Here is a 27,729-nt window from a genome sequence, read left to right on the forward strand (position 1 = left end):
CACATCTGTGTTTCCTTTCTAATTTCATTGCAATCACCTTACCACTTTTTGTCTAATCTAGATAGTGATCTGTTGTTTACTAATTGGCTCCATCCTCTTTGACTTCTCTAGCCCTGCTTCTTTGCATGCACTAAATTTGAGATGACTACATTTGCCTGACACTCAGGTCAGTTCCATGCCTGCCCTAGCTTTTCTCACATGTCCTATATATTGGCCATACTAGAATCTCAAATTTCTTGAATCTTCCCAGGATATCCTGAGAACTGACATTCTTGGCTCTACATCTTTGCTCAAATTATCTCTCTTGTTTTGAACATCCCCCTTTTCATTTCTGCCTGTTAAAATCATATTAATGCTTCATACTTATTAAATGTTATCTCCATATTGTAACTGTACTTATTTCTTTCTACCAGAGAGGACTTCTTCCCCACCCCTGAATTCCTCCCTACTTCTTTCTCTGAAATCCCTAAACCGTTTTTTACTAATCTTATTTTACTCAATAAGTTTTATTTCAACACCTATAGTTGGGACTCAAGCATTACAAAAGTGATCCATGTAACCTAAGACATTTGTAGCCCCTTAATATTTTGAAAGAAAACAAAAAAGAAATGACAAGCTCTCTGAGGGTAAGGAAATGTCTTAGTTATTTTTGTATTCCCTGTGTTTGCCCATTCTTTCTTTCTTTCTTCTCTTCCATCATTCATTTATTCACATACTTATTTTACAAATATTTATTATGTGCCTGTGATGGGCTGGCATGGGCTAGAGAATAAGACAGGCCTGGTTCCTGTCCTCCCAAAGCTTACTGTTTAGTCTATGCTGTTGAACACAGCAACCTAGACAAAGCTGTCATTCAATAACTGTTCATTGGTAGAATGAAATGGAGCTGAAAGGAGAATGTATTTTGAGAATAGTCATAGTCTGAATACCAGTTAAGTTGCCTATTCTTTATGTAGCAGTGAAGTCTACCTTGAATGGCTGTTTTTCCTTTGGATCCATGAAGGTCATTTAAGAAGAGTAGGGCCATTTTGCTCAGCAAGGTTAGGTTGGCCCTCATGATTCAGTCAAATGAATCGGGGGTGGGGGGGTGGGGAACACTGATGGCATATATCACTTAGCGGAAAAAAAAGTTTATTTCTGATGCCTATAGACAAGGACTAGGCTAGTTCCAGGTATGTTTCAGAAACTTAAGGAAGCTTTCTTTTAAACCTCAGTATATGGCCAAACCACCAACATTACTTTTATTTTTAGTTGTAACAGTTGTGTTGTTCTTCATATCAATGCCTTTGCTTCCTTCCCTAGATTTGATCCTGCTTCCTACCTGACTTCCTACCACACCCTCCTGTTTGTTGTCTCAAGGATCACTTTGGGAGAACATTCATAGCATAGAGGCACTGGAGCTACCTCTACATACAGGAAATATTAAAAACTTCTACCTGTTGCCTCACTCTCTCATTTGCCCAGTATCACTTTACCTATCCTTATGGTACAGATAACAGAGAACCACTCACTGTTCTTAGAAGCAATTTGTTTCCTATCTCACCCTCACTAATAGTTCTTTTGGACTCCTTTTTCTGGAGCTGAGAAACACTAAAATGTAACACTGGTCTCTGTCTAGACGTGCACAGGTGCTGTTATTTGACCTCATTTTTGCAGCTCATAGTTTATTAAGGAGGAAAGAGTAAGCACTGTCATAATTAATTGAAAATACATTCTTTGGTTGTATAAAGAGAATTATATAAACAAGGCACATCTCAGGGCAAGTCTTTCCAAGCCTCTGTGGCTATGCATTATTCCCTGGAGCCTTTAGAGGGCAGCAGCACACTGGCTGACTCCAGGCCGATTTTGGAGAGGCGAACTCCCGACCAGAACCTTCCTCCTGGTCACCATGCCAAAGGTTGATTTGCCAAGCTCTGGCCTCTCAGGCTCTTTCTTTCTTTTTAGTTCTCTCTCTCTTTCTCTCTGTGTGTGTCTCTCTTTCTCCCCTCTCTCTCTCCTCTCTTTCTCTCTCTCTGTTAAAATTATACACTCTGATGAAGTCGCTCCTCAACCGGAAAATGAAAGCTCCAATGAAAAAGTTAGACAAGCCAACAACAACAGAGAAAGAAACCAGGGAAAAGGGGAAAGGGGGCTGGTGAGGGGGAAGGACTTAAGAACAAGAAAAGGGCAGATGTTTCGTAAATATATGCAAAGCAAAACTGGGTGTACCCTGAGCACTTCCACAGAGAAACAGACCAATCATTGTGTACTTCCTCCCGCCACACTGGTGGAGCTCTGCATTCAAAAAGAAAAAAAAAAAGTGTGGCTGCAGGCACCCGCCTTTCAACGGTCAGTTCCGACATTCTGACTGAACATCTCCCAATTGTCCAAAAAGAACAAAAACATTTTCATCTCCCCACTGCAAACATTTCTGTTATGAGAAAAAGGCTGCTTCAAGAACTGGGAGGGCGTTTTAAGGTGACTGGCGGCCGAATTAGCCAGCAGAACCTTCTGGTTTTTAACTCTCTTTGTGCTGGCCCTGGCAACAACTTTTGGGCTGAAACATAGCAGTGAGTAAGGCTGTGGAGGATGTTGGCTCCTTCTTAACTAGACCATATTGTATGTGGAAAGAAATATGCATTAAAACATATTGATGAGATGGTAGGTATTAAGCATGTTAAATGCATGGAAATTAACCAGATCGGCGGCATTTGATGTATATATTTCACACTCCTTTGCACATATTGCACACATACAGCGATGGCAATGCTTTCTGCAACATATGGAAAAATAAATATTTTATCTGTGTGAGCTCTTAGCAGTCTCCAGGGTCTGTTGAAAGAAGAGTGTTCTCTTCTATCTCCCTCTCCCAATTTTCTCCCTTCACTGGGCTCCCACCCTCCCCTGCACGCTAACATGCCTTCCACTTATCAGCCTGATTGGATAGGAATCAGTTGAACCTCCTTTTGATAAATAATTACTCAGCCATTGGCTCATGATAATTTAGACCAGTCATGCCGCCCCCAATCTATCTGGAGAGGTAACCATTTCTCTATTCTTCACCAGCCTCCCCCTACCCCCAACCCCTCAGCAAATAACACATGGAAAAGGCTTAGTAGAGTATCTAGGCAGGGGAGAAAGGGAAGGTGGTAACAAACCACCCCCACAAGGGGTGGCAGCAGAACTGAGCTCCACTACCTGGTAGCTGTATGCCCTATCTAGGTAGGCAGATTACTCTGCATCTCTGGGCCTCATTTTCATCATCTATAAAATGGGAATAATAATACCTACTTCTTAGGGTTGTTGTGAGGAATAAATGGGATAAACCATGTAAAATGATTAGCATAGTGCTGGCACATGGTAAAGGGCTTAATAATGGTAGCTCCTTTCATAGAAAGCATTAGTTCTGTGTCTTTCATCATGTTAGCTATAAGAAGACATTCCCTTCATCTTAGTAATCTTTTTTAATGTCCAGATTTTGGGCAGGGGCAAATGGATTATTATTGTAGCAAAGGCAGAAAGAGTGTTAGGATAAGCAATCTCTTCTTCAACACTTTGATCTCCCTGTCTTGCCATCCTGACACCTTTCTGTTCACATTTGTCATTGTTGTGTCTATACCAAGAGCTCCTTGAAGTTGAGGATCAAGCCAGCTGCAGTTGGCCTATAGAAGCCCATCCAACCTGAGCACTATGGTCTACACTGAAACCAACACACAGCATTCTTATTTTTTTTTACACAATTTATCCTTTCACTACTAAATACAGTGCTATCACATCAATTTAGAATGTTTTTGTGACCAAAGCATTTTATTCTCTCAATTTATTTATCTCAAAATATTATATGGGTACAGATGTTTTTGGTTACATGGATCACTTTTGTTATGCTTGAGTCAGAGTTATAAGTGTACCCCATCACCCAGATAGTGTTCATTGTACTTTTATGTAGGTTTTCACCTACCTCCTCCTCTCCCCTACCTCCTGCTTGATTTCCACTGAGTTTTATTTCCCTCTGTGCTCATCAGTTAGTTCCAACTTAATAGTGAGTACATGTGGTGTTTGTTTTCCCATTCTTTAGATACTTCACTTAGGAAAATGGTCTCAAGTTCCACCCAAATTGTTGCAAAAGGCCTTAGTTCATCCTTCTTTGTGGCTGAGTAGTACTCCATAGTATACATATACCACATTTTGTTAATCCACTCATGAATTGATGGGCACTTGGGTTGATTTCACATCTTTTCAATTGTGGATTGTGATGCAATAAACATTTGAGTCCAGGAGTCTTTTTGATAAAATGACTTCTTTTCCTTTGGATAAATACCCAGTAGTGGGATTGCGAAATTAAATCGTAGGTCTACTTTTAGTTCTTTGAGGAATCTCCATACTGTTTTCCATAGAGGTTGTACTAATTTGCAGTCCTACCAGCAGTGTATAAGCATTCCTTTCTCTCTCTATCCGCACCAGCATCTATTGTGTTTGGACTTTTTAATAAAAGCCATTCTAACTAGGGTAAGGTGATATTTCATTGTAGTTTTAATTTGCATTTTCCTGATGACTAGTGATATTGAGCATTTATTCATATGTTTATTGGCTATTAGTCTATCTTCTTTTAAAAACTTTCTGTTCATGTCTTTTGCCCACTTTTTAATGGGGTTATTTGTTTTTTTCATGTTGATTTGCTTGAGTTCTTTGTAGATTCTGGTTATTAGCCCTTTATTGGATGTATAGCTTGTGAATATTTTCTCCCATTTTGTAGGTTGTCTATGTGCTCTGTTGATTATATCCTTAGCTGTGCAGAAGCCTTTTAATTTAATCAAGTCCCATTTATTTATTTTTGTTGTTGCTGTGATTGCCATTGGGGTCTTTTTCATAAATTCTTTGCTTAGGCTGATATCTAGAAGAGTTTCTGCAACATTTTCTTCTAGCATTCTTATGGTTTCATGCCTTACATTTAAGTCTGTTAGCCATCTTGTATTAATTTTTTGTGAGTAGTGAGAGAGATGGATCCTTTTTCATTCCTCTGCATGTGGCTATCCAATTCTCTCAGCACCTTTTATTGAATAGGGCTTCTTTTCCCCAGTGTATGTTGTTATCTGCTTTGTCAAAGATCAGTTGGCTGTATGTGGATGGTTTTATATCTGGGTTCTCTGTTCTGTTCCAGAGGCCTATGTCTCTATTTTTGTGCCAATACCATGCTGTTTTGGTTAGTATAGCCTTATAGTATAGTTTGAAGCTTGGTAATGTGATGCCTCCAGATTTATTCTTTTTGATTAAGATTGTTTTGGCTATTCAGGCTCTTTTCTGGTTGCAAATGAAATGCAGAATTATTTTTTCTAGATCTGTGAAATATGACATTGGTATTTTGATAGGGATTACATTGAATCTGAAAATCACATTGGGTAGTACGAACATTTTAAAAATGTTGATTCTACCAATTCATAAGCATGATATGTTTTTCCATTTGTTTGTGTCATCTGTGATTTCTTTCCTCAGTGTTTCATAGTTCTCTTTGTAGAGATCTTTCACCTCCTTGGTTAAGTATATTCCTAGGTATTTTATTTTCTTTGTGGCTATTGTGAATAGTATTGAGTCTTTGATTTGACTCTCAGCTTGACTGTTATTGGTATAAAGGAATGATACTGATTTGTGTACATTGATTTTGTAACCTGTGACTTTGCTGAATTTATTTATCAATTCCAAGAGTCTCTTGGTGGAGTCTCTGGGGTTTTCTAGATAGAAGATCATAGTCAGCCAAAAGCAATAGTTTGATCTCCTCTTACCCAATTTGGATACCCTTTATTTCCTTCTCTTGCCTGACTGGTCTGGCTAGGACTTCCAGCACTATGTTGAATAGACATGGTGACAGTGTCTTATTCCAGTTCTTAGTGGGAATGCTTTCAACTTTTCCTCATTCAGTATGATGTTGGCTGTGGGTTTGTTATATATGGCTTTTATAATTTTGAGATATGTTCCTTCTATGCCTAGTTTGTTGATTGCTTTTATCATGAAAGGGTGCTGAATTTTGTTGAATGCTTTTTCTGTGTCTATTGAGATGATCATATGATCTTTGTTTTTGCTTCTGTTTATGTGGTGAGTCACATTTATTGATTTCTGTATGTTGAACCATCCCTGCATCCCTGGGATGAAGCCCACTTGGTCATGGTGGGTTATTTTTTAATGTGCTGTTGAATTTGGTTTGCTAGTGTTTTATTGAGGATTTTTGCATCTATATTCATAAGAGATATTGGTCTGTAGTTTTCTTTTTTTGTTGTTGTGTCCTTTCTTGGCTTTGTATCAATTTTTTTTTTAAATTTCTTAGCAGGTCTGATTTACAATGTGTTTTTCCATGTATTTCTCCTTCACCGAATCAGTCAGGATTCTGGCAAAAAACAGATGGCACATGCAAAGGTTTTAACTGAATAGAGTTTAATGAAAGGACTGTATCCTGAGGTGCAGATGAGGTTAAGTGATCCTGAAGGAATAGGAAAGCCCAGAGACTAGCAACAGTGGAAACCTGTCAGTCTCAGCATTAAACCATTTAAATTGAGGGGTCAAGGAAAAGGATTTCTAAGTCCAGTCACAATTGGAGTTGGGAAGGAGGACTGAACTAATAAATACCCTGACCCCTCTCTCCTCCCACTCTCAAATCTCTTGCTGATGTCTCCTTTTGGCCAAATTCAAAGCAAAGGTGGAAGATCACACGTCAGAGAAAAGAATGGTTCTGGGGTTTTGTTGGGGGTATAGCCGGGTAACAAGATTAATCAGCATACCTATTCTTTCCTTTTCCCTTTTACTTTCAGTTATACATTCTGGAAGGAAGGACAGAGCAATATAAAATCAGTTCTCCCTTAGCTTCCAAGTACCAATTTTGTGTATTTGCTATTCATAGAGCAAGAAAACTGAATGTAAGTAAGCTCATGAGGACAGGGATTTTTGTTTCACTTGCTGCCATATCCTCAGTGCCTAGAACAGTGCCTGGAACATAGTAAATGCTTAGAAAATTTTAGTTGAGTAAATATATTCATCTCTATTGTGCCAGATACTACATATACATTATCTCATTTAATTACTACAACAATCTGGGTAAGTAGGCAAGGCTGCTGAGCATGGTTATACAGGTGATATGGGGCTGGGTAGGTGTTAAAATCTAACACTTGCCACCCCCACCCACTCCAAGCCTTGGGACCAGGTCCAGAGCATTGTCAACCCACTGGGAGGGACACACTTCTGCAAATAGGTCATATTTTTAGATATTATCCACCTTATTGATTTTTCTACCTAACAAGTCTCTGTAAGTTTCGTTATTACTTTTCTTTTATATATGAGGAAGCTGAGTGTCTGAATAGCAGAGACTGCAAAGATTATAATCCAATCTGCCCATTCTCTAGGGTCCATGAGAAGTGAAAACAGGCACTGGCATTCTACACAGATGAAATACTTCCTATGGCAAAAACAGATGTTCACTTGTGGACTTCTCTGTAATTTTCAGGAAATATCAAGTCCTGATTTTTGGGTCTGGATTTGGGTTCTCTGCAGCACAGGAAGGTAGGAGTGCTAAAGACTCTTTTCCCTCTTAAAGGATTCAGAAACTTTGAAACCAGTCTGCACCCTAGTAGGGCTGTGCTGCTTGCACCAGCATAGTTACTCTGGGATGAAGAAAAACTCAGAAAACTATCCAGATGTGGGAATTTCTAAGGTACTCTTGTACTTGAACTTAAGGATGAATGAAGGTATTATACAGGTAAGTTCCTTATGTGAGGGTGCACTAAAGAAACTCTATTTTTGATCTTCTGTCATGTCTTTAATCCCTAATGCCCCAATCCTATTAGTACTGCAGAACACTCTGATGGTTCCCATGCCCATCCTGACCAGGCAGGCCTGTCTATCACCTATATCTCAGCTACCATCAATTATGATTCAGGTGACTGAAAGCATGACAGGTAAAAAGCAACAGAAAATAAAGCAATACTCTGGCTTCATCCCTTTGGGTTCGATTTATGCCAGAATAGCTAAAGACATGACATAGAAAATATGAATGTGAAAATCCTACCTGAAGCCTAAGAGGGATGTTAGTCTCCCAGGTTTAGCGTTTTCCAGTAACATAGAAGTCTGTAAAACACCATCCCATTACCTGCCTCATAACATATAGGAAAACTTGTGAATACAACAACTCGAATGAATTTTCATTTTAAAATGTATAATTAAGTTACTTTGCATGCATAGCCTCTAAATCATTCAAATTTCTGGCTTTTCTAGTGAGAAAAAAGCATATATTCATCTGTTATTTTTAGCAATGATTAATGGATACTCAATATCAATGTTTCACCAGTGTTTTCCCATAGGTATCTCCTACCCTAACTTACTTCTTCTGCACCTTTCCTTGCCAGGGCTGTACTTCTCTAACACAAATGTCCCACATGGAGGGAACTAAATCAACTACATAAACCTGTGCATTCAGAGCGGAGTTGAGCTGGATACAATGGCTTGGAGAAATGGTGGAAGGAGCCCAGAGACCCAGGGGAAGTGTCTTGGCTCCCCAGAATAGCAAGGAGGAAGCAGCATGGGGCTGGAGCTCAGACAACAGGCAAACACAGGCAAGCAAAGCTGGCTCACAGATTTGATTAAGGTGGCGTGAGATGACAAGCCACTATGAGACTCAACAGAGTGGCACATGAGGGTGATGAGAAGCAAATAGAGCAGGAAGATCTGCCACCATGTCAGGCAGCGGCGCAGATGCCCAAGCAGAACAGCAGCAGTCCCTGCAAGGTGTGCTCCGATCTAGCTCGGCACGGCCATCTGCGAGGAGGGGATGACGCCGCACAGGGCATGCACTGCACGCGGGAAGCTAAGAACCACTGTGGACACCTCAAGACTGAGTCTGGCTACCTTGCTGCTTCCAAGAGATGAAGCCATCTAGAATTTCACCTATTTTTACAATTCCATGTGTGTGTGTTTGTGTGTGTGTATGTGTGTGTTTAATCAAACAAAGTGAACTAAGGAGCCTTTCATTGGATGTGTAACGTACTCACAGTAGTTTCCAAATAAATGGTGTCACTCTTCAGGTAAATCACTCCGAGGTTTGGGCCTAGTGCAGATGTTCATTGGGGCAGGGAACAGAGAGCGGCTGCATCTAGATCAAACAAAAATAAGGTGGTTAAATAAATAGGAGACAGTGATCATTTATTTTGATATAGAGCTTTGGGGCTTGGTTGAGAGGCTGTTTCTGCATCTTTGCACCAGAGAATGGCAAGTCAAGGATGGGAGAACAGAGAGGATGTAGTGCAGGCTCCATTTTCAGCGTTTCTATCTGAATGCCTGTGCAGCCTGAGACATCAGTAGCACCCTGTCAGTGCAGACGGAGCTGACTTGGAAGCTATGTGAAGGGTGAGGGTAAGGGAAATGGCAACAGTGTCCTTCAATCTTGCCATGGCCAATTCTTTTTCTGGTGTCCTTATGTTTTCATTTACTATACTTATTCATTTATTTTTGATTGATAAAAATATATTTGTGATGTAAACATGATGTTTTGAGATATGTATACATTGTCGAAGGGCTATATCAAGCTAATTAAAAAATATGCATTACCCCACATATTTATCTTTTTTGGTGGTGAGAACACATAAAATCTACTCTTAGCGATTTTCAAGTATACACTATATTGTTTTTAACTATAGTCACCATGACGTACGATAGATCTCTAGACTTATTTCTCCTAACTGAAATTTTGTATCTTTTGACCAACATCTCCCCAGCCTTTGGTAACTGCCATTCTACTCTCTGCTTATATGAGTTCAACTTCTTCAGATTCCAAATATAAGTGAGATCATGTGGTATTTGTCTTTCTGCACCTGGCTTATTTCGCTTAACATTATGTCCTCCAGGTTCATCCATGTTGTTGCAAATAACAAGATTTCCTTTTTTTAAAAAGGCTGAATAATGTTCCATTGTGTACTTTTACCACATTTCTGGTATTCTCGACTCCACTTCAGTCTCTCCCTCTATCGCTCAGTTCTCGCTTATTCAACCAGGCCCATTGATCTGGCCATTCTGAGCTCCTCTTGCCTTCTCTCTGCCCTTCACTGCAAAGTCTCCATTTCCTTCCATGTCTTCAAACCCTGAGGAGTTCAGCTTAGGGGGCTACAGAATGGATATTGTCTGTCTCAGAGCCGCAAACACAGTGGTCTTTTTCCAGACCCTGCCCCTTTGGCCAAATTGGGCTTCAGTGACCACTTTATTCCTGTAACTCTCTTCCTTCTGCATCAGGACACTGAATTATCCTGATTTTCCTTCCACCTCTCAGTTCATACTCCTGTCTGCTTCACTGGCTTGTTTTCTTTCTCCTGTTCTCTAAATGTAGATATTCCTCTCCTCAGGCTTTGTCTACACTTACCTTCCATGACCTCAACAATCACTTCTCCAAAGAGAGCATCCATATTGCTATCTCTAGTTCTTGCTTTTCTATAGAACTCCAGAACCACATTCTCACTAACAGCTGGTTATTGGTTCATTCATTTACTTATTCATTTGTTATTTATAAAGCATCTATTAGGAACCTGGGTGAATAAGACAAAATCTCTGAATAAGACAGAATCTCTAATTTTGAGAAGCTCACGTCTCCATCAAATACTATACAGGCTCTTCTAATTCAAAAAGTTTAAAATAGAATTCATTGCCTTTCCCTCAGAATCTGTTCCTTTTCCAGACTTCTCATTTCCTGCCATAGGGTATTATCTCCATCCAGTTACTTGAGCCTACAATTGAGGAGTCATCTTTAATTCTTCCTTTTTTTTTCTTTTCTTCCCACATCCAACCACCTGCCAAATCCTGTGGTTTTTACTCTGGCCAGGACTTCTTTACTTTTTCCAGTTCTCTTTACCTCCAGCCATCCTTCACACCAACGTTTCATTAATTTTTCTAAAGTACCATTCTAAACACATCACTCCTTTGCTCAAAATCCTCTTTGCTTATGAGATTAAAGTGAAACTTCTTGGTTTGGCACTCAAGGCTGCTACAATATGGTCCCAATTTGATTTCCCAGTCTTATCTCTCCACTCCATTCTCCACTCCAGCAACGTCCTACCCTTTCCTACCCTGTTCATGGTATTTTCTCCCTTTTTCCAAGATCTACATATAGCTTCTTTAAGGGCCATCCAAATGCCACCTTAATTATAAAGCATTTCCCAAAGGAAAGTACCCTTCTTGAATCCTCAAACACTTTTACACACTACTCTCTTTGTACATTCTACCAACTCTAATAATTATTTGTGTAATTTGTCTTTAACTTTATAAGCTCCTTGAAAGCAGAGACAATTTTACTCTGTGTACCCTCTAGCGGGCAACGCCTTGCACATAATTTTGTGCTAAGCTGGTATCTGCTGAACTGAATTTCAAAGGAATAAAGAATCTTCCTTAGAGTCATGGAAACTGAGACTGAACTGGAAAGACCTTAAAGCTCATCTACTCCAACCCCCTCATTTTTCAGATGAAGAGATTAAGGGAATGGACTTGCTCAAGGTCACATCCTTGTTAGTGGCTGGGTAAGGATAATTGATAAAAAAAGGTCACAAATCTCTGTGTATCTATCCGTGCTTACTTGGCACCAATAGGCACAGCAGACCATCAACCGTGACCAGACCAGACAGCGAGGTTGGGGTAGCCTGTAAACATATACTGTATTCCAAAAAATAATGAACTCGAATCACATATTTGATTCAACAAGTTGAACTAAAATATATTTTTTATAGTTAAATAATGTCTAAAATATGAGGGTGGATTTAAAAAATAAGGAGGCAAACTTTGGTAACATTACCAGCAGAAATTATTATAATAATATTATAAATACCATTGGGGTGATAAACTCAGGCTGAAAATCAGAATGAAGAAATTTCACACACTTTGGCTTTAGCTGGGGATCTTGGTGAGAACATGCTCAGTAATTCTAGGTTAAATTCATAGAAACATAGACTATTGGCAATCTGCTATTATGCCTCATTAACACTTCTTTGCTTGTCTACCACTGTCCAGTATTCATCCTCCAGGTTTGTTTAAATTTGTCCTTATTTTCCTTTCCTTATATTACTAATTTACTTGTAGAAATGCATAGACGACTGCCCTGAAGTCTGTTCCAATTTTCTTGCCTTGTTCTTCTCTTGTGGTAGAAGAAACATAAATTGTTTAATTTCCTCTCCATCCTTATCCTCCAACAGAATCATTTTCTCTCACCCAAAGATGAAAAGCCCAACAAAACATGCTGTGGGGATAATAGTGTTTATACCTAGGTGAGGAAAACAGACTTTTCCAGGGAATCTCAGTAGTTTTTAGTTGGCCAGAAAATCTCAGCTCTAAATGTTAGCTACAGTATTATTTCATCTGCCTCTCCCAGGTGAGCACTTGACTGGCTGTTACTCATCGGAGGAAAAACTTGGTAGAATTAATCAAACTTTTTTGGCCAGTATGGTGGAGCCATGCTATGCATGGAGCCATCCATTAGCTAGCAACATCCCAGCGGCCACATAAACAGCAAATTGGGCTCAAGAGCTCGTCATTGTTTTACCTCACCCATCATATGGCTGGACAGATTATCAACACTTCACTAGACAGAACTTCCTCCTCTTTTTCCCCCTGGCAACTACATTAAAATGATAAAGGAAATCACCGATCAATAGCATTAATACACCGCAGTGAAAAATTACCTGGCAACACACAAATCCTTCGTGAAATTAGATAAGTGTACATTTTAAATATATGTAAGGTTTGGTTTATATTGTGCATTTTATAAGTAAATAGAGCTATAATCTTCTTGTCCTTTCATGAAACCCTTCTTTCTCAGCCCCACATCCTGCTGCTATGATCTTACTTTCATTCTTTGGCAAACTGTCACCTATCCCCATCTTCTCATTTCCCCTCTTGCCTTAGCATACATCTGAGGGCCCATTAATCAGAACCACTGCACGGTGTGTCATGTTTTATTGCTTACAGCGTGGGTACAATCTAAAAAAGACTCAGTGAAAGTGACTTCATGGGGTTTCATGTTTATTCTCTTTTCATGACTTCCATATCCAGCGTACTCAGTTTTTAAGTCAAAAGATGATTTTGAGAGGCTGCTGGTGCCACCAGTTCTCCCTGGAATCTGGATATTCAGTTGTTTCCTTTGCCTCTTACATTATCACCGTAATAAAGAAATCTGCTTTTGGAACCCAGCTGGCAAGTTTATTGATAGTGTCAGAGGCAAGGACAGACAGTGGGGTCACTTCCCTTCAGCCTGTTTTGTTGTAGATATCTCTGCAGATCTGTCTTGGAAGCCCCTAGAGAGCATAGCTGTTATGTAATACACTGCCACATATTACTGTAAGGAAATTTCTGCAAAGGTCTTCTTTCAGTATAGCCTGTCCCATTCCTAGGAAAGCACACCAAATCATTCTAAAATTATAGAGGAGGACTTCCTGATTAAAATTTACAAAAAGATAATAATAGCTACCATTTATTGGATGTCTAGATTTTATCCAAGACTGCATCAGGCCTTTTTGGATATAAATACATTCTCATTTAATCCTCACAGCAATGCCATGCTGTAGGTTTTAGTATATCCATTTTACAGATGAGGAAAAGTGAGACTCAGTAAGCTTATGTAATTGGTCCATAATGAGAAAGCTAGCAGATAGTGAAGCCAGAATCCAAACTCAGATCTGTCTGACTCTATATCTGTGCTCTTTTCACTACACAATTGCCCCAACACAGCATGAACACATTTCTAGTTCCCTCTGTGATTTCTGCACAAGGCCGATGCTTATGTTATTTCCACGATGGTTCAGAGCCGCTGGAAAGATCTGGGAGCACAGACCTCCGGTGAAGGAACTATTTCAGAAACTATCAATAAGTATAATTCCTTCCTACCTCCTTTCTAATTGAAGATGAGAATGTTTTATATCAGTCTTCTCAAACTTTAATGAACAAATGAATCACCCAGCATTTCTGATTCAGCATATCTGCGTTTCTGAATTTCTAACAAGCTCCCAGGTGATGCTGAGGCTACTGGACTGGGTACCACAGGTCTTATGTCTGACACTCTCCTTCCTACTGAGGGTTGTTTCTGAAGGAGCTGTTCAAGCCGAATAACTTGGCTAACAGCTCACATGGCATAACTGGCTTCTGATTCTGGGCCAGTTTGTCGGGTCATCAGGCATTACACAGAATTCAAGGAGTTTCTGGCATAGAGCACATTGTAAAAAAAAATCGTTTCTAGATCCCCCAGGGCTTCTCTCCCCTTTGGAAATTCAAAATGATTATGTCTCTAACATGTAAAGTTCCTATTTTTTATATTATTGTTAATTTTAACAATAATTATCTGGTAATAATTCAAATAACACCTTTCCTCTGAGAAATTCAATGAGCTTTACTAACCTTAATTGTCTAACAGCAATTCCCAGGTGTAGATAAAGCTGTCTCAAAGATCACAGTAAATTTAAAATTGTTCCACTTCCCTCATTTCTTTGCCCCAAATGTAGTGGTGAGTTAGTGGTGAGGGGTTACTAATTGGCAAACACCCACTATCTCATAATTTAAGGAATAGGAAATTTCATAAAGCAAGGGCAAATCTAAGAAATAATTAGCAGAAAGGTGATTATGGGGAATACAATGTTAGAGAAAAACAGGAGGAAGAGTTAAAAAGAGTAAGACTGAGAAAAGAGAAAGTAAAATCACAGAACTAGCCGATGATCTTAGATGAGTCATTTAACTCCTAGGTAGCTCAGCTTTTCCATCTGTAAGAGGAGGAGGCTGATTTTATTATTTTTAAGGTCCTTTAAAACTCAAATAGTCCCCTGGGAAGAAAGCTGTGGGAATTAAGTAGCTCATCAACCTGTTAAACTATTCAACCTGTTAAAGAAATCTATTCGACTTTTAACTTTTTAACTAATTACCTGAAACAAATTTCCAAGTCTGTATCACTAATCCCACCTCTCTGGAAACTGGTGAGAAAACTATTTAATGAATAAGGCACCAAAGCAAAGATATCATGGCCGGACAAACTAATAGTGAACCTCATCTTCAGCTTTTTGATGCCATAAGCGCTGTTTTATTTTTGAAATTTTGGTTCCTTAATTAACCAGTAGTTAATACCCATGTCCAGAAGAAATACCTCTGATGGCCTGAAGATCCCTGGGATGGCCCTGCCAACAGAAGGTGGAATCACAATCCCATCGTTTGTCACATTAAATCTACATTAATTTTCTCCATAGAGACCTTTTGATTTCTCTTTGACAATTCACAAACTTTGTTAATAAGAGTTGTACATCCTGTGAGCTTTAGCATTACCAGGTACAGTTGATTCTCACTTTTAATAAGAGAATTTTTGGATTGGGTTTTTTTTATATATGTATATATACATATATATGTAAAAATATAAATATGATGATTTTCTGGTTTTAATGAACACCAGGGCTGGTCCTAGAAACCCCTTCTCTAAGTCATTCCTTGGTTCCAAACTCCTTAGCCTGTTCACTGAATCTATGTCAATAAGCCCTCTCAGATTTCCTTTCTATCAATACTCCACTTGGTCTAAACCGGTTAACTTACAGGGTCATTTGTATCTCTGAGCTCCTGAACATACCATTTTGGATACCTGGAATACCTTTATCACTTTTTTTTCTTATCTAGGCCTTTATTCTCCTGCAAGGTCCATATGTAATAAGGCATCCTTTATGAAGCTTTTCCTTGTGAAGACTGCCTTGGCCCAAACTGACCTCTGCCACTCATTTAGTACTTATAAAAATGGTTATAGTTTAATGCCTGTTTTCTATATCATTGGCGAGAATGTAAATCCTCTTGGGCAGGAATCTAGTTTTATGTATTACAGAAACTCCAGCACCTAGTGTAGCCCTTGTGTATAGGATTTGTATTTGTTATTGGTTACCATAAACAGAAATGGATGACATTGAGGCATGATAGTTCAAAACTTCATTTCTGTAGCTAATGGGACAGTTTAGGATGTTAAAGGCCCAGGTAAAATGTGCCATCCCCTCACTGAGTAGAAATACATCATCACTGTCATCACCCCCACAAACGATACCATGTGTGTTTAAGGCATTGGATAAAGGCTAGATATAGAAAACCAAGGCAGCTCTGTTCTTAGGTGAAAGTAAGGATCTGCATCAGTTGACACCAAACGCGGAGAGGGTAAAAATAATCTAGGAACATCAAATGACCCATGAAAGGAATCACTGAAATAAATGCCTCTGCACAAATGTTAAAATTATCATTCATGATCATTGAATCATGGTAATGACGAAAAAGAAAAGGCTATTTTTCTACACAAGGAAGTCGGGGGTCTTGTGTGAGGATTCATTGCTTACTCCTGTGCCTGGTATACAGGGTATGGAGCAACCATTTGCAGAATGTGCTGCTGCCTCCCACTCATATCCCACCTCTACCTCTTTGAGTCAGTCTGGAGACACGTTCCACTGGGGAAGCCAAGGTAGCCTGGCAACCACTGGCACAACATAAAACCCCCAAACAGTGGATTCCATCTTTTCCATAAAACCCTTTTACTGTCACAACACACGAGAGCATAGAGCAGGTTGTCCCAGGCTGATGTCTAATAACGAGGTATTAAGGGGCTTTGAGTTTTTCAGATTGGATGTTATCTGAAGTTGAGACTTCGTCAGTTCCCTAATAGTGAATTTGTAGTGAGCCTAGGACTAGAAATTTGGGAGTTTTATTATGTGACAGAAAAGAGTATAGCTTTCTTCTTTAAAACTGCAGGAACAAATGACTTTCATATTTTAGCAGAAGAGAAAATACATTTCATTAAAGTATAGTTTGTGAAGTATTTTACTACCTTTGGGTAAAAAGTGGTATACCAACAAAAGATTTAACTAAAAACTACTTTTATAAATGAGAATGTTTACTTATGTTTACCTTAAAATAGGCATAGATTGCATTATATAACATGGGAAATAGTAATGGTAAAAATAGATAATGAAATCAATAATGGTAAAAAATTTCATAAATAGAAAATTCTGTGTCAGTCCTTAGTTAAAATTCATAACAATGTATCAGAGTGTTGATTATTAGTAGTAACCAATAATAAGTATTTTTAATTCTGGAATTTTTATTGCAAGAGATTATTGGGTGGGTAAAGCTAAATGGCTTAGATATTTTTCCATCATATCCATACTTAAGAGCTGTCTTTCTGGACAATTTACACATTTTAGAGTGAAAATGAAGGGTGGTCTGCCTATCAGGTGTGTAACAGGCCACTGGGGTAAGACTGCTGTTTACCGAGAGCCATGCGCAGTGTCTACAGTAAAGTATCTGAGTTTCTTCTTTTCATAGTAAAAATAAATAGTTTATGTTCTGGATGAAGTCTGAGATCTCTGCATCTGTTTCCCGGATGTTAGTAGAACTTCATCTAAAGCCAAGGTTTTCAGCAGAAAATGCTTTTCCCCCCCAAATGCCATGGTTGCCAACAAGCTTTGTAGCAAATCTGAGGCACAGCACTAGATGGAGAATCAGAAGATCAGCCGTGTCTTCCCAGATCTGACAAAAACTAGCTACTAGTTGTGGGACCACGGTCAAGTCACTAACTTTTCTAAGCCTTATTTTTCTCACTTATAAAATCACAGTCAAGGAATCAGTGAATGACATCATACCTCCAAGCTGTAAAATCTCTCACCTATAAAATGGTCTTGATAATAATATGTGCTTTGCCTGTCTCATAAAGTTGTGGGGTTAAAATAAGCTGATACACGTGGAAGTGCGTTAAATACTATGGAGTATTGAATCAACATAGTCTGGCACAATCAGGAAAGGGTCTCCCGTGTGTGGGAACTGACAGCCAGTCTACTTCCATTCAGGTTTTGGGAGAAGCTATAATAAAGCACTGGCACCAGCTCAAAATCCCACTCCATCCTCTCCTCTCCCAGCACTCTGCAGAGCATCACTTGAGGAAAGTCACTTGAGTGGGTGAGCCAAACGCGCAAGTTCCAGCCTTTTTGAGTTGAAGCCACAGAGAATTCTGAGCCACAGCACAGGTGACAATCACTGTTCCTCTAGGTGTGTCTGAAACACTGGGGGACCTTAGGGAGGGGAGTCAGACGTCACTGCTCCTGAGGCCCAGTTTTCTCCTGTACACAGCTCCAGCCCACATGATTTCACCGGGCAGCCCCAGGAGACAGAAAAGATCCCGAATTAGCAGGAGCCTCCTCTCTTGATAACCTAAGTGCTCTGATTGAAAGGCAGAGGGTATCAGGAGAATGGCTGTACTGAGTCGGCATTGATTTCTCCAGCCTTTGTCTGTGTCTGGTTTCTGTCTCGTTTGGAGGTGGTTACTGTACTACAAGCAGCATGAATCATGTCTCTGTTAAAAAACAGAGCTTCAATTGTCTTACATAACCCCTGGTAACTGAACATCTAATAATAGCAAGCCATTTCCAGGTAGAGAATCTGTCTACCTCCCAGACACACACACACACACACACACACACACACACTCTATCGTTCACTCTACTCCCAATGCCTCACAGTAGAGTGAGAGAGACGGGGAGGAGGCAGAGGGAGACAGGGGACAGCACAGTTGAATTTTTTGTATTTTAAAATATATTGAATAATCATGTATCATGGAATCCGATGACCAATATGTTTAACTGAGCTAGTTTAAAGAACTACAGGAAACAAGAATTCTTCTTTCAGGTATTTGAAATAGCAAATAGCCCCAAACGTATAAGATAGATATCTTCTTTAACACTATCCTACTATATAAAACCCCCAAACTCCAAAAACAGAGTGGGGTGGAAATTTTGCCGGATTGGCTGCTAGCTTGTACTGGCTAGATTTAAATTTCAAAGGACTTTTTCTCTTCTTCTTTTTGTTTGACCAGAGAATGATATTCCGAATGATATTACAGCCACTGCATAGAATTCAAGAGAGTGAAAAGCAACTAAAACACTGCTGCAGTGTCCCAGGCAGGCTACACAGTGTCAGGCAGTGTTACCTGAGCCCCTTGTCTTGGGGGAGGTGACTGCCTCTGAGGACTTACATGTCTCCCAGGAGCATGTAATACTCCAGGGTTATACTACATGATGAGGTCTTTTCATACACCATCCCCACCCATCCACTCATTAAGGTGACTAGCAGAAGTCAAAATAATAGGAGACGCTGAAAAAAAATGACTTTTAAAAAATTATAAAGGTAAGTTTTTCTTTAAACCACTCATTTGGTAGACCAAAAAAAAAAAAAAAAAAAAAAAAGAAAGATTCTGGATAGCAAGCTTACAAGTTTATGAGGAGGCAGGAGGGTCACTTGAATCCAGACCCCATCTCTAAGAAAAGCTTTGGAGGAAAAAGAAAATCAGTTCGTATTATAACATAATATGGCTCCACTTCCTCACTGCCTCACCTTGACCATCCTAAGAAAAATCACTTCAAGGCTATGTTTTTTGTGTGTGCATTCCCAGGAGCCAAGTAGCTCCAGACATCATGTAAGTTGAACTTGGGGAGGATTTTATAGAAAATTACAGATGGAGGTTATATCCTGCCACTCATTCGAGCTAGGACCACAGAAGGAAAACTTTCTTCTCTGTTTTGATTGTTCAGTAACCTGAAACAGTGGACTAGACTAGTTCAAACCAAAGAATGTCTTAGGATACACCCACTTTGAGGACCAGCACCTGGCTATTCTACATGCTCTTCAGCTGTTCAGGGATATAAAAAGGCATGATGAGATAGTTAATGTGTCAAAATGGTTGTGTGTTCCCTCAAAATAGGATTTATGCAGCCTATTTTCTTTTCAAATGCTCTCCAAATCCATAAACAAAAGAGTATTGAACTGAAGAAGGAAACAGGAGACAGAAAAGGAAAAAAGGGAGGAAGGTGATGGTCTTTGCTACATGCCAAAAGGACGTGGCTTTTAGAGGAAATGAGTTCCAGTTTTTTCTCACAAATATCCAAACAGAACAGTAGGGATCTTGACCACTAAGTCACCCTAAATCACAACAGAATCACAGTGCTGGCACATGGCTGTTGGGACTAGACTCTTTTTGCTTATTTCACGTGCGCTGTCAATTAAATTGTTCTTAGAATGGATATGCTAGCGGACTAAATGTTTTAATAAAATGGCCATGAGATACCACGGTTTTCTTCACAAAAGGCTTTTCCCTCTAACTACCGTGAACATATTGCCGAATGGCTCCTACTTCTGGTAAAGCAGGAGGTTTGCCACTTCTCTTGGCCTCCGAAACCAGGTTTTGCTATGCATCTGTGAGGCGATTATACCTACCTGAAATTTTAGGGTACTATGTCAGCCAGTTCCTTCACAGTGGTGTGTTTGGCACCTAAGCAAGGACTTGGTGAGCCAGACACATTTAAAGTGTAAAAGTGAATGATTATATTATTTTGCTTTGCAACAATAAGAGTATTTCTGGATTATTGCTGACAAGTAGATCATCATAACCACATGTGGCACAACAAACCACACGACCTTGTATCAGAAGCTTGTAGTGAACATTTTCAAATGACACAGAGATTTTCTTTTTGAAACAGAGAAATGGTAGATGCTTTTTCCCACCCCTTTCAATAACCATTTATTGAACATCTATAGTCAGTGATGGACTCTTTATTCGCAGAAGGGAGCTGGGCTATGCCAGTCTCTCACCATGTTCTTTCTCCTCTAACACTGTACAAAATATCAGTAAATCTCCAAGTAGAGCTATTTTTGAGGGGCAATCAGTATGTAGTAACTGGCCATATTGGGACAGTCAGAACTGGTGATACTGATGACAGTGGGAATGAATGACTTACATATGCACAGCAGTTAAGAACTTCTCAGAAACAATTCAGAGGAGATAAATGAGTAAATCTGGTCTCACCTATTTATATTTTCCCACAAATGTCTGGACCTTTAGAAACTTGAAAAATCTAATACGATCAAGTCATTTTTATAGGTATTATAAGATTCACATAAAAAGGAGGCCTATGTGTTGATCTAGTGGGCTTCTCTGTATTTGGATACTACTTAGTATATGTCTGGGAACACATCTTAACTTTTAGAGTCGTTTATAGGAATGTGACAATTATTATAAAATAAACTCCACTGCAAAGAAATTAGTAGAGAAGCCAGTTGATAATCAAGATATACAAAGCACTCTTGGTGGAATAAGACAAAGTTAGTATTTAGTATTCTCTAAAATGACCAGAGAGAAACGGAAGAGATTACCAGGAAACTGAAGAAATCACACAGTGGTTTGGCTAAAAAGCCTCTGACTGTCAGAAGACTGGGGTCCCCAGCCATGTCCGTATCTGCTGCATGACCTTGGGCAAGTCACAAAACTTCTCCTGAGTCTCACTTTTCTCATATGTAAAGTGGGAGCGTTGGATTAGACGGTTTTTAGGATTCCTTTTAGTTATTAACATTTGATGATTTATAATAAGAAAAAATAAAAGAGTAATTCCCGCTTCCTCTTGTTTTGGCAAGTGCTTGCATTCTCCTGATCTGTGTCTACGTAGTTTGCAGTGGGTGTTAGTTTTCTGGGCTCACAAAGTCACATAGTAAATATTCAAATTATTTTTTCTTCTATACATGGAGAAATAATGGGGAATAATTCTTCCTTTCTCTGTGTACCACTGTCTTTTCTCAAGTCAGACTCCTGCCTAAGACAACACCGTGATGGTTCTGGCACTGATAAAGATCTTTCCTCATGCTCCCCACAAGGCCTCATCCATGCTCATGCAAGCTTGTCTGATTGGGTTATTTCTATATTTACGTCCCATCTATTTTTTCTCTTCCAACTTGTTTACGAAATCCCTGGTAAGCATAAAGCTGCAAAAATAAAAACAAACAAATAAAACAAAACAGCTCTGTTTGAATAATTTACTTCAGTTAGAGCAGTACAAGAAAACATCCTAACGCTGAGGAAAAAAACCCAGCTTTTAAAAATACCCCAGTTATCTTAGAAAAGACAAAATAAAATGTTATATCAATGATAGTTTCATATGTTGTTATTGTTTTCATTTTCACACAGAATGCTGCAGATTGGGTTTATAGTCTGGTGCACAGACGTGGCTATTTCTCCCCACAGCACTCAGGTCAAAGCATCCTCAAAGCCAAAAAGGCCCCGAGCTAGCCGAGCTACCTTTTCATAAACAAAGGAGCTACACAGAAAACCCAATACCTGGAGCTTATATCATATCCTGACTAGGCACTCTGGTTACCCATGACTCGCTCTTTTCCATCTGTGCCCTGCTTCTTTGCTGGTTTAATTCCCTTCACCTAGAATGCCCTCCGTTTGTCTCCCTTTATTGCTTAGAATTCTCGCTGGACACAACTAGCTTAAGCCTCATTTCCAAGAAGCAACTTAGGTTGACCCAACTTGGGACCCACTGATAATTTTATGGATAGCAAGTGATAATTAGTCCTTGTGATAACCAGAGTCAATGAGACCACATATCTAAGGAGTGCTCAGAGAATACAAGAAAAAAAGATTGTCGAGGGTTTGCAGGGTTCTCACAGAAGGAAAAAATGCTAGCTTTAACAACAGGCCCAATATAAAAGCTCTGGTACATTAGAGAAAAGTTGTAGCCTTGTACAGAGGGATTGTTTTAGAGGGGTCGGACTTTTTTTTTCAGTAAAGGAAGAGAGATTCTGTTTTTTAAAAGAGGGAGTTAAGATGTCGGATATACCAACCTATAGTATCACGAAGTTTGACTGTATTAATCATGAACCTAAAATGTCAAGATTTTAGTAGGGAGAACATGGGGCACAGTAAAAATAGGCAAATACAGAGGTATCTATATAGAATCTGAATTTCACCTCCTCCAAGTCCCTCAATTGGAGTGTCCCTCTCAGTCTGATGGTTCTATCATCAGTCCCAGACTCTGAGAACGCCTAGCCGGGCTTAAGTGAAGGGCTGTGATAGATCCTGACAGCAAAAGATAGAATGAAGCTCAGAATTGCTGGATGCTGTTATATATGTATACAATTTTATTTACGTGTATATTTATACATCAATATATACAAACATATATATTTGTATGATGTTTGGCAACCTCACTCATGGTATTCCTGTGAAGTAGGCATGTGGTAAACATAATTAGCCCATTAAACAGATGGTAGGGCTCTGGCATATCTCACCATATTCTAAAATGGTGGAGCTGTGAGCAGGGACTGAAGAGAGAGTACAGTTTGATACATGGCTAACTGCAAATCTCTGTGAATTGCTACTTTCCTAAAGACAATCTGGGTAGGCTGCATTTGGCTGAGAACTGGGGATAGTTTGGGAAGCTTTAAAAATATACAAGGGGACAACTTTTCACATTCATTCAGATATAGTATCTTCATTTTTACTTACTAGAGACTTTTTTTTTTAAAAAAAACAGCTTTTTATCTTAACTCATCTGTGTTCCAAGCAAACTTCCAAATTGCTGAGCAGATTAAAAAAAAAAAAAAAAAAAAACCCTACATGCCAAGTAGAAACACTGGGTAAATGTTATTTTTTAAAATTGTCTTAACAAAGTGCACTCTTGGAAAGGATAAAGTTGAAAAGATGTTTGGTACCATAAACACATAGCCGTCATTGTAGCACAGTGACCAAATATGTCCAAAAGCACACGCGATGAACTTTTATCCAGTTGAATTATACAACCATGGCATTGCCACACCATGCTACAGCTGGCTTTAGAGATCCTGTAATTAAATATTCTAGCCCATTTCTTTGTCGATTGAAATAGGATCCAGCAGAAGTGAAAGAGTTACTAAAATTAAGACTTGAATTTACAAATGTATTTGAACTGGCTTCAAGAAGACATGAAACATCAATACATCTGGAGAATAGAACTTGCAATTGACTGTTCTTTACCATCTGGTCTCAAGAACATTTTCTGCTTGGAAGTTGCATAAGCAATGAAAAAACACACAAACAACTTCCTGTACCATGTTTTTGGTCACTTATAATGACGCATTACAAAGTAAACCAGCTAAATATGAGCAACTGTGCCTTACTCCAGATGAAAATGTACATTATATAACTAAGATCAATGAAAAAAATCTTTAAGAGACCTGGCCCAAAAACAAAATATTCAAGAAAAAATATCCTTCCTTCTATGGTGTTCATCCTGAGTAGTTGGGGCTAGACTGGTTTTCAGTGTCACTACAAAACCTTCCTTCATTTTTTTTTTTCAAATTTAAAAAAGATTTAAAACAGAGCTATACTGAATAATGAAATGTTCCATATATATTTTTTTAATTACATAGACTTGCCTCTTTAAGCAATAAAATATATTCTAAACTTTTTAAAATAGAAAATATCTACATATCCCTGTTCTTAAACACAGTATGCTAATACCATTTAAAATTTTTTTATGATACAGGGCCATCCCTCTGAATATTCATTGTTCCTGTTTTTCAGTAATACATTTTTATTATTTCTCTTGAGAGTCAGTCTTGTGCCTTACCACTCAGCCTATGGGCCGCAGACCGAGCTGCAGCCCACTATCCATGGCCACAGATGACTGGCATCACTGTCCAGTTTTTCAGAGCCACCCCATCTCAGCTCTCTCTGCTAGATGTATTTTCTCATCTGCTATGGATTGGAAAATCAGATAAAAGAGTGCCATAGAGACAATATTGCTTGAAAGCAGGGTTTGGGCGGAGACTTGGGGAAAACTCATTTGGACATTTGAAGGTCTTCATTTACTTCTTTGTTCAGGGTTGTAATTTAGAGGTCCGTACTACCAGAAATCAGACTTTGGGGTATTATTGTGTAACACAGAGTGTGACATTTATGTACTTTTATTGCAAGATTCTTATTTTAAATGGAGTTGCCCCAAAATCCGTTCTTGATTACTTTACTTGGTAGGTCTCTGATCCATTCCATTTCACTCCCTTGATTTCCACAGGCAATGTAACTAACATGGTGACATTGAGAAGTAAAGAAATAGTACATTTTTTAGGATAAGGTGAGAGAGTCTGGGTAATTGACTTCATCATAGCTAAAGAAGCAAGAATATGTAGTCAAGTTAGTAAATTTCTCTGGACTTCTAATAGGACTCTGGCCTTACTGGACACTGGGAAAAACATAAACAATTTGTGAAGCTATTTATATTAAGTGTTCAGAGATGTAACATCTGATCATCTTTCTTTTTCTATTCTCAAAAAGGGAAATCAGCATAATTTACAATCTGTGATAGGATTGGGATTGTATTGAAATTTACCTTTTTATTATCTCTGAAAATAGGACTAAGCAAACTCATAATGTTAAGATTGTTGCGGGGAGGGAAATGGGAAACCATGCTTAACCTGTAAGAGGGGAAAAAATCTCTTTAAATACCTTAACATACACACATCTGATAAGCTACTGATGATTCTTACTTATTTTGAAGTTAGTACTCAAGAAACTCTACTTGTTAACACCTTGAAATCTCAGTTCGAACTACATAAAAATATTCTATGATTCATACTTCCAGCTAATTCAGATTCATAATTTTAGCTGACTCTAGTTGTCTCTTTCTCAGTTTGTTTGAACTGGTGAAGTTTTACAAAATAACATCTTTAGCTTCCTAGAGTTACATTTTTACTTGTTTGATTTATTTGTTAATTTTTATAATGTGCTTATATGATAAAAAAATGCTATGTAAGTGCAGGGTTAACTTGTTATGAATTATTTTCGGATAAAGAGAGTTTGCAAGAAACTCAGTTTTACAGCAGCCAAGGTTATTGCAGACGGAAGCAGAAGTTCAGGCATAAACTGGTCTTCTACCAGTTTTCCACAACTTTGCTATCAACATCTGAGGACATGGTTAATGAGTTCTGAAATTCATTCACAACATTGTTAATCTTTTAGGAATCCTAAAACCTTGCCTGACCTTTCCATAATCATGACAGAAAAACCTTGATGAAATTAGAACCAGTCCTCATGACCTCCCCTTCCTTTCTTCTAATTGTCCACTTTTTTTTCCTTTTGTATTGGAATAATCGAAAGACTCCATGTTTTTAAATTCCATAGAAGACTAACGATTGAATAATTTTCTCACATCTCTGTTTGCACTTTCGCAGTCTGGTTGCATTGATTTGTGTCTCACAAGTAGACATTTCCTTTGTTGGTCACAAATCAATGCCATAGAACAAACCTGCCAGCACAGTCCAACCTCCCCACCAACCCCCCAACTTGCTTGCAGTTTAAAAACACAGCACAGTTTACATTTTTTTCCTTTAAAAATTAATTTCATTGGTTGATAATACACTAAAAGAAGAGAAAGTTCCAGAGCTAAATATCCCTGCGGAAAGGAGCTCCTCCCGAGCTCTGATTCTTTCCCACTGCCCAGAGCAGAGAACTGCCTAGTGGGAGAGCAGCGCTCGTCGGCCACCCGCTCCTGGCGTGCTCTGTTAACCCAATTAAGGTCCTCGCCTTCACACATCACACGGCTGCCCAAAGCAACACACTGTGATGTCACAGTCAGATATGATTTCGTGGCAGGAAAAAAACCAAAAAGGCAGAAAAAGTTGAATGTACGCTGCTTTTATTCAAATCTTCTAAGAGGGGGCAAAAGGGAAGATATATATGTATTTTTTTTTTTCTGAAAGAAAAAGAGCACAAGCTTTCTTACATGAATGTGAAAAGTTAGTTCGGAAGATACCCTGGTGCTTTTACCCCAAGTGGATAAGCATGAATAAAGCAGCACAAAGAAATACTATCATCAATCAGAACGCTCTTGCCTACACTTAGCTACAGGTGGAAAGCAAGCACGCACGATTTGATTTACCCAGATTAAAAGAGCAATTTTCTATCTTCTTTTTTTCCTTTTAAAAATAGCCAATCGATTTTGGCCTAGCTATTGCTGACTGCACCAGGTCCATTTTAATACAGCACTGATTAAACGGCATGTTCATCGCTGAAGGCACGACAGCAGGAACAAGTAGAAGCCGCTGAAGGAAGCGGGTGGGGACCACAAGCAAGAGCTCCAAAAAGCTACCAGGGCGACTACTCAGCACGTCACCAGTGGGCCGTTGATAGCACATTTTAGGCTTGAACTAGCTAAAATATAATTCTGGAAGTCCAAAGCCTGGAATTCATTTAGCTTTTTAATTCTGACCTTAAGAATTAAAGAAAAAAAAATCAAAGTCCTTTGATTTTTTTTTAACACAAATGGAGGAAATATTGTGTCCTAAATTGCAATGACATCTGAAATGAAGATGATTCTCAGAAAGATGCTTCTCATGAAAAAGCTACATTTTCATAAGTTACAGAGTTAGAGTTATCTACCAAAAGGGAATCTAGTCGTTTAGAGACTGTGTTTGGTGAAATTGCATGTAAAAGAAACAGAAAGAATACAGGACTTTTATATACAGGATGAATCCCATGTTGGGATTTATCAATTGGCTCTCAGAAAAGTAAGAATATCTCTACTAGCTCTGGAAAATAACCATCTTGATTATCATAGCAAAGTACAACCTTTACTAAAGTCTGCATGGCTGGAAAAATAAACTAGGAATGGACTTTTAGGCAACTCAGAGAGATTCAACATCCCACAGATGTTTCTTCAGAAAAAGGAAAAAGACAGGGTCGATCTGACAGGTAAGGCTATAGCTGAATAACGGGTTATAGGGCATGGGAATTGGCTCTGAGAATTAGTGACTTCAGTTTTTTTTTAATGATCCGACTTTTTTTTTCTTTCGCTGCTTATTGCTTTTTCACTCCCCTCTCTTGCTTTTCCTCTCTCCCATTATCATCTATATAATTTGAATCCTGGCCTTAACAGGGACAGAACC

General features: G+C 38.9%; 1 protein-coding gene across 2 annotated transcripts in view; it reads right to left on the reverse strand.

Moving 5' to 3' along the window:
• The window catches only part of ZBTB20 (zinc finger and BTB domain containing 20), a 724,156-nt gene that overhangs the window by 41,244 nt on the left and 655,183 nt on the right, over positions 1-27,729 (reverse strand). The window contains exons 8-9 of one of the 2 annotated variants that reach the window (XM_069472643.1): positions 9,006-9,106; positions 8,027-8,085 (exon numbers count right to left, since the gene is read on the reverse strand). The gene's annotated coding sequence lies outside the window, so the exon portion shown is untranslated. Of the gene's footprint in view, positions 1-8,026; positions 8,086-9,005; positions 9,107-27,729 lie in introns of those variants that run through there. The other variant, XM_069472644.1, reaches the window with a different exon arrangement.

Source organism: Eulemur rufifrons, chromosome 7 (genome assembly GCF_041146395.1).
Source record: "Eulemur rufifrons isolate Redbay chromosome 7, OSU_ERuf_1, whole genome shotgun sequence".
Taxonomy (NCBI): Eukaryota; Metazoa; Chordata; class Mammalia; order Primates; family Lemuridae; genus Eulemur; species Eulemur rufifrons.